Source organism: Schistocerca nitens, chromosome 5 (genome assembly GCF_023898315.1).
Source record: "Schistocerca nitens isolate TAMUIC-IGC-003100 chromosome 5, iqSchNite1.1, whole genome shotgun sequence".
Lineage (NCBI taxonomy): Eukaryota > Metazoa > Arthropoda > Insecta > Orthoptera > Acrididae > Schistocerca > Schistocerca nitens.
In genome coordinates this window covers 148,883,362-148,892,219 of record NC_064618.1, presented here as the reverse complement: position 1 = coordinate 148,892,219, position 8,858 = coordinate 148,883,362, and positions in this window count along the sequence as shown.

Here is an 8,858-nt window from a genome sequence, read left to right as displayed (position 1 = left end):
GGCATTAGGTGTGCTAATTCTTTTCTACATTTGCAGCTATTTTTCAATATTCACATCACTAAATGCTGTATCGACTAACACTTCTAATGTGTTCAGCTGAACTTACGTTCCACACTACAACAACAACTATGTATTTGGTTGATTCACCAGAGAGAACACTTTCACCACTGCTGGATTACATTCTCACTGATGCATGCCTTTCCCTTGTGAATGGAATGTATTTGCTTTTACTCATTATCTTTCGTTTTATTGTCCACTAACCATTTGTACAATGTGGAGATGTTGCTGGAGCATCTGCTTATTATAATTTGCTGGAAGCTGCCCTAGAAATAAAATAGCTGTCTACAAAGAACCTCACACAGGCGTCAAATAGCAGTGTAATATCAGTAATAAACATGAAGAAGAGCAGTGGACCTAGCACACTCCCTTGAAGCTCTCATGAGCAGAAGAGAAAGACATCAGTCTTTCTTGTAGTTTGAGGAAGCTGGGGTACAGTTACTCAGATTTAGGTGGAAGAAGGTAGGTTGGGAACTAGCTGCTTATGGCCAGCAGGTTTTCAAATTTTGTAAGAACCAAGACAACTAAGAAATTTGCACCAGACTCCATGATTAGGAAACCTAGAATGATAAATCCAATGCAGGTTTCAAATCATATAAGAAGTGGGTGTCTATACAAAGTTTGTACACAAGAAGACTCAGGTACTAAAGGCGGGTATGATTTTGCACTGATAATACTGAACAGCTTAAAAATTTTGTTATTTCTCATCCTGAAGGCACGCTTTCATTGGTCCAATATGCTTAACCCTAGGACTCTGGGGTCATAGGTGACCCCAATCATCTTTACTATGGATAAAATAATATTTCTATTTCTTGTAAAAATCCAGAATTTTATGACTTTTACCACACAGTATTGTAGCTCTCTCACAGCAATTTTTAGAGCGCTTGACGCAACATTTAAATCAATAATTAACAAAAACTACTGTTGGGGTCAATTATGACCCCAGATAGATTATATGTAACATTCATACAATGTATAGACTATCAACTATCAATCTCTTTCTTAGGTATTTTGAGTTGGTAACACTGAATTCAGGTGTTATTCAGGTGTTACTCAGAACTAACCTCAAACTGGAAGTTCGTTTGTACGTTTTTTGTACATTTGTTGTTGCAGTGTAATTTCAGCATGGATGGAATATTTTGCTCCTGGCTATAGTGTAGAACAAGCTATGGAAGACTTATTTCGTAGCAGTAGTGGTTCAGAAGGTAGTGACGCCGAATATGATGGAACAGAGACACAGGTAGACCAAAGTGATGAAATTTGTTTACATGAATTAGAAGAAAATGATATTCTTGCTGAAAATGATGACAGTGGAGAAGATGAAAGTGCAGTACTGGTAAGCAGGGTCGTGATATTGCATGGAGTACAAAAGAACCATCAATTCGTAGATTTCCAATCCGCAACATACAATGATTTTCAGCAGGGATTCCTAGTACAGTTAGTGTTAGCTCAGCTGTTGACTGTTTCAGGCAGTTTATTACTAATGAATTGCTGGATATAATAGTTCAGTTCACAAATCAACGAGGAAATGAATTGAAAGTGTCTGGAAAATTAGTTGACTGGCGTGATACAGACAGATGCGAGCTTCTTTCATTTTTAGGCTTGCTGATTCTGTATGGCGTACAGAAGAGCCGGGGGAAACCTATTGACGAATTTTGGGACTCTGAATATGGCACTCCTCTATTCCGTGCTACTATGTCGAGGAGGCGATATCAGGACATTCTGCATTCACTTCGTGTTGACGACCGCATCACAAGACTTGAAAGGAAAGAGAGGACTGGAAATAAGGCTGAAGCTGTACAGGAAATATTTGATTTGTTAGCCATGCAATGTCAAACATCATTTATACCTTCCAGCAACATTACTGTTGATGAACATCTTTGCGTATACAGAGGTCGGTGCAGTTTCAAGGTCTACATTCCTTCAAAGCCAGGAAAGTATGGCATCAAGATATGGTGCGCAGTAGACTGTGAACATGGTTATCTGACAAATCTTCAAATGTATACTGGAAGGAGTGGTGATGTGAGAGAAGTGAATCAAGGCAAGAGAGTGGTCTTAGATTTAGTGCGTCATCTGGCTGGCAGTGGTAGGAATATTACCACTGACAATTTTTTCACGAGCTATGACCTTGACCAAGAATTGAAAATGAAGTTGACACTTGTAGGTACTCTATGTTCTACAAGAAAAGAAGTCCCAAAGAGTTTTTGCCTTCGAAAACTAGGGAAGAATGCACTACCAGATTTGCATACAGTGGTAAAACCCTATTAGTTTCGTATGTTCAAAAAAGAAATAAGGCTGTGCTACTCCTGTCAACACAACATCAATCATTTGAAGTGCCCAAAGAAAACAACTGGAAACGAAAACCAGAAGTAGTGTTGTATTACAACTCAACAAAATCAGGTGTTGATATGCTAGATCAAATGAGCTCTTACTATTCTGTGAAAAAGGGTACAAAACGTTGGCCATTAGCAGTATTTTATGATCTTGTCGATCTAGCTGCACTCAATGCCTACAGACTCTTCTGTGTTGCTGTTGAAAACAAAGAGAGACGTCTTTTTCTAATGAAGTTGGCCAAAGAAATGGCAAAGCCCCAAGTGGAAGTCGTTTGAGTTTACCACAAGCAAGGAACAAGGATATTATTAGCAGTATCAAACGGTGTGGATTTGATGATCTGTTAGACAATGGACATCCAGACGTAATACCCGACAATCAGAAGAGAAAGCGAGGCAGGTGCTCCATTTGCCCCCGATCAAAGGACACAAAATACAGTTCAACATGCAAAAAGTGTAAGAAATTTGTTTGCAAGGATCATTCTGAAATAGTTACTACTTGCAAAATATGTGCAGATGACTATGATACGGATTCCGATTAGAATTATGTTTCCTGTTGAGTTGTTCATCACATTTTCTGTAAATTTGAAGCCATTGTGAAACATTTATGAGTGAAACAAATTATGACTTAGAGTAATATTGTAACTTCTGATATGTAATTACTCTGCCATATGTAATTTAATTCTACTATGTACATACCTGTTAAAAAAGCTGTGAAATGTGTCTAAATAATAAATAAAATGTAAACAAACAGTATTAAACGACAGTACATTGTTCTCCGAATGATTAGTACACACAGTCAATTATATATCGATTGGGGTCATGTATGACCCCAGATGGAGTACTAGGGAAATTTTAGCAGAGTGAGTCCTAGGGTTAAAAATTATGAAAATACCATATTATAGCTTTTTTTTGCCATGTACACAAGCAAGCAGATGTGAAACAATTATTGGACATGGTTTTACAGTCTACAATGTGAACATTACATTTCTTTATTATGTCACACACACCACTGACAACTACAGTAATTTATTCAAAATAAAACTCACTGTAGTAGGCTGTGAATAGACTTTGGTTTTCTGCGATGCAATATTACAATGTAAAATATCAAGCAGAATTCATATTAGATAACAAGCTTTGCTATAGTAAGTATATGCAGATTTTGCTCCCTTGGATGATAGCATCCCCACAAGGCCCCATGATGCTGTCAGAAATAATTGTTTGCTGTATCTCAGAATTGTATTGTATGGTATTGTATTGAACCGCAGACCTAGAAACAATGGAGAGGCTTCGTCCTGCAGTAGCCCTCAGTGGTTCACAAGCCCACAATAGGCCACAGCAGTCCACCTGCTCCACTGCCGCCCCCCCACCAAATCCAGGGTTATTGTGTGGTTCACTTCCATACATGGCTACACTCCATACAAATACTTTCAGAAACGACTTCCTGACACTTAAATCTATACTCGATGTTAACAAATTCCTCTTCTTCAGAAACGATTTCCTTGCCATTGCCAGTCTACATTTTATATCCTCTCTACTTTGACCATCATCAGTTATTTTGCTCCCTAAATAGCAAAACTCCTTTACTACTTTAAGTGTCTCATTTCCTAATCTAATCCCCTCAGCATCACCCGATTTAATTTGACTACATTCCATTATCCTCGTTTTGCTTTTGTTGATGTTCATCTTATATCCTCCTATCAAGACACTGTCCATTCCGTTCAACTGCTCTTCCAAGTCCTTTGCTGTCTCTGACAGAATTACAATGTCATCGGCGAACCTCAAAGTTTTTATTTCTTCTCCATGGATTTTAGTACCGACTCCGAATTTTTCTTTTGTTTCCTTTACTGCTTGCTCAATATACAGATTGAATAACATCGGGGACAGGCTACAACCCTGTCTCACTCCCTTCCCAACCACTGCTTCCCTTTCATGCCCCATCGACTCTTCTAACTGCCATCTGGTTTCTGTACAAATTGTAAATAGCCTTTCGCTCCCTGTATTTTACCCCTGCCACCTTCAGAATTTGAAAGAGAGTATTCCAGTTAACGTTGTCAAAAGCTTTCTCTAAGTCTACAAATGCTAGAAACATAGGTTTGCCTTTTCTTAATCTATTTTCTAAGATAAGTCGTAAGGTTAGTATTGCCTCACGTGTTCCAACATTTATACGGAATCCAAACTGATCTTCCCCGAGGTCCACTTCTACCAGTTTTTCCATTCGTCTGTAAAGAATTCGCGTTAGTATTTTGCAGCTCTGACTTATTAAACTGATAGTTCGGTAATTTTCACATCTGTCAACACCTGCTTTCTTTGGGATTGGAATTATTATATTCTTCTTGAAGTCTGTGGGTATTTCGCCTGTCTCATACATCTTGCTCACCAGATGGTAGAGTTTTGTCATGACTGGCTCTCCCAAGGCCATCAGTAGTTCTAATGGAATGTTGTCTACTCCCGGGGCCTTGTTTCGACTCAGGTCTTTCAGTGCTCTGTCAAACTCTTTACGCAGTATCTTATCTCCCATTTCATCTTCATCTACATCCTCTTCCATTTCCATAATACTGTCCTCAAGTACATCGCCCTTGTATAAACCCTCTATATACTCCTTCCACCTTTCTGCCTTCCCTTCTTTACTTAGAACTGGGTTGCCATCTGAGCTCTTGATATTCATACAAGTGGTTCTCTTCTCTCCAAAGGTCTCTTTAATTTTCCTGTAGACAGTATCTATCTTACCCCTAGTGAGACAAGCCTCTACATCCCTACATTTTTCCTCTAGCCATCCCTGCTTAGCCATTTTGCACTTCCTGTCAATCTCATTTTTGAGACATTTGTATTCCTTTTTGCCTGCTTCATTTACTGCATTTTTATATTTTCTCCTTTCATCAATTACATTCAATATTTCTTCTGTTACCCAAGGATTTCTATTAGCCCTCGTATTTTTACCTACTTGATCATCTGCTGCCTTCACTACTTCATCCCTCAGAGCTACCCATTCTTCTTCTACTGTATTTCTTTCCCCCATTCCTGTCAATTGTTCCCTTATGCTGTCCCTGAAACTCTCTGCAACCTCTGGTTCTTTCAGTTTATCCAGGTCCCATCTCCTTAGATTCCCACCTTTTTGCAGTTTCTTCAGTTTCAATCTGCAGTTCATAACCAATAGATTGTGGTCAGAATCCACATCTGCCCCTGGAAATGTCTTACAATTTAAAACCTGGTTCCTAAATCTCTGTCTTAACTTTCTGCTATGCATATTTTATCTAATAACATGATAATGAAAACCTTAATTTTCACTGTACTGTCTTCAGTTCTCTAATACCTAATATGGCAACAGATTTCCTACATTTTACTGTTACATGAACTCAACTGTCAAAAGTCAACATGCAGTTTAAATTTGGAATAATTTAATTTCCCACAGATTCATTCATTAAGATATATGGCAGAAATGAGCATGTAAAAATTTGGCTAGACAATTAATTTTGCAATGCTAAACTTAAATCTTCCCTACCTACATCTACATCCGTACTCTGCAAACCACCGTGAGGTGCATGGTAGAGGGTATGTCCCATTGTACCAGTTATTACATTTTATTTCTGCTCCAATCATGTATGGGGTGTGGGAAGAATCACTATTCGAATGCCCCTGTGCAGTAATTATTCTAATCTTATCTTCATGATCCCTGCGTGAGTGATACACATATCCCTAGAGTAATCATTTAAAGCTGGTTCTCGAAACTTCGTTAATAGATGTCTGTCTTCAAGAGTCTGCATTTCCCTTCCTTCAGTATTTCTGTGACACACTTCCATGAATTAAACAAACCTGTCACAATTTGTTTGCCCTTATTTGTACACATTCAATATATCCTGTTAATCCTATCTGGTACGGATCCCACACACTGGAGCAACATTCTAGGATCGGTCGCACGAGTGATTTGTAAGCAATCTTTTTTGTAAACTGACTGCATTTCCCCAGTATTGTACCAATAAACAGTCTTATCATCTGCTTTACCCCCAAATGAACTTATGTGATCACTCCATTTCATATCCCTACAGAGTGTTACACCCAGGTACTTGCACGAGTTGGCCGATTCCAAGAGCAACTCATTGATATTATAGTCATAGGATACAACGTTTTTACATTTTGTGAAGTGCAAAATTTTACATTTATGAACATTTAGAGCACCATGTTGAAATCTTATCAAGATCTGACTGAATATTTATGCAGCTTCTCTCAGATAGCATTTAATTATAGATAACTGCATCATCTGCAAAAAGCCTGATTTTGCTATTAATATTGTCTGCAAGGTCTTTAATATATAGCATGAACAGTAAGGGCCCCAACACACTTCCCTGGGGCACACCTGAAGTTACTTCTACATATGACGATGACTCTCCATCCAAGAAAACATATGTTCTCCCTACCAAAAAGTCCTCAATCCAGTCACAAATTTCACTCAATACCCCATTTGATCATACTTTTGACAATAAACACAGGTGTGGTACTGAGTCAAATGCTTTTTAGAAATCAAGGAGCACTGCATCTACCTGGTTGCCTTGAACCAAAGCTTTTAGTATGTCATGTGAGGAATGTGCGAGTTGGGTTTCACATGATTGATCTTTTCGAAACCAATGCTGGTTGGCATTCAGAAGATCATTCTGTTCAAGATACCTCATTATGTTTGAGCTCAGAATATGTTATAAGATTCTACAACAAATCGATGTCAAGGATATTGGACCGTAGCTTTGTGGGTCACTTCCTCTACCTTACTTGTAGACGGGTGTGACCTGAGCCTTTTTCCAATTACTGGGCACAGTGAGAAGAGAGGGCTAACTCAGCCACAAATTCAGTATAGAATCTGATGGATTCCATCGGGGCCTGGAGCTTTGTTCAGTTTTAACGATTTCAGCTGATCCTCAACACTACTGACATTAACAGTTATTTCATTCATCTTGTCAGTGGTACAAGAATTAAAGTGGGGCAGTTCTACTGGGTTTTCCTTTGTAAACAAACATTTGAAAATGGAGTTAAGCATCTCAGCTTTTGCTTTGCTACACTCAATCTCAGTTCCTGTCTCATTCATTAGGGACTAGACACTGACTTTGGTGCCACTGACAGCCTTTTCATATGACCAGAATTGCTTTGGATTTTGTGAAATGTCATTTGACAATATTCTGCTACGGTAGTCACTTGAAGGCTTCAGGCATTTCTTTCTTGCTAGTCAAATGCGTTTTATTCAGCGTCTCTCTACCTATAGCCCTACGCTTTGTTTTACACCTATTATGCAGTAATCTCTGTTTCCTTAGAAGTTTCTTTACAGTGACTATGTCATGGAGGTTGCCTCCCATTATGAACTGTTTTACTCAGTACCTAGCAATCCAATGTGTGGTTAACTATTATTTTAAAACTGAGCTAGAGTTTCTCTACATGCTCCTGGAGATATGATGCTATGACTGATATTTTATCTAGTGTACTGAGATATATATCTTTCTGGTTGTTCTAGTTGTCCTTTGTACTTTGGTAATCATTGTTGCCACAGCCATGTCATGGTCTCTGATACCAGTTTTAATGTGGACACCCGGAATGATGTCAGGTCTATTTGTTGCCATTAGATCCAATATATTTCCATCATGAGTAGGTTTCCTGACTATCTGTTCTAGGTAGTTTTCAGTGAAGGCATTTAGTGAATTTTCACAGGATGTCTTATCACTCTCACCATTAACAAAACTGTAATTTTCCTAATTAATTAATGGATGAGTAAAGTCACTACCAATGACTACATTATGACTGGAGGACTTACGTATGAATGAACTGAGGTTTTCTCTGAATTCTTCAGTTACACCAGGAGATGAGTTTTGTGGGCAATATAAGGATCCAGCTATCAAACTGCCTATTGGCTTCTGTCTCGGGTTCTTCGGCCGACATTCATCTAATGATTTTTCTGATGTTTCGCCAGCACGAGTGGCTGGCATTGTCAAAGCTTCACCCTCCATTGCCGGTGGTGAACTGGAGCCGAGCTCGCGGGCGCAGACTATATGTACCTGGCGCGCCAACGTCCGAGGGCTTCTCCGCGGTCATTTCCGGTGCGGTTCTCCTCTTGCTACCTGCGACGGTCGTTCGCTGCAGTACGAGAAGCCAGGAACCATTGACCTTAAGGCTTTCCTCTTTCTTGTTCAAACTGTTCGCGTGTTTTTGTTTTTCTACAGCTTCTCTGAACAAGCGCGTGTGATAGTGGTTCTCTACAGCCAGAACTTCCGTGTCGGCGAATTTTATTACGTGGTCGGTCTCATTCAGTGCGTGTTCTGCCACGGCCGATTTCTCCACCTGCCCCAACCTGCAATGTCGCTTATGCTCCTTGATCCTGGTGTTGATGGATCGTCCAGTCATCCCGACATAAACTTTTCCGCATGTGCATGGTATGCGGTATATTCCCGACATTGAAAGTGGGTCTCTTTTCTCCTTCGCCGATCTAAGACACTC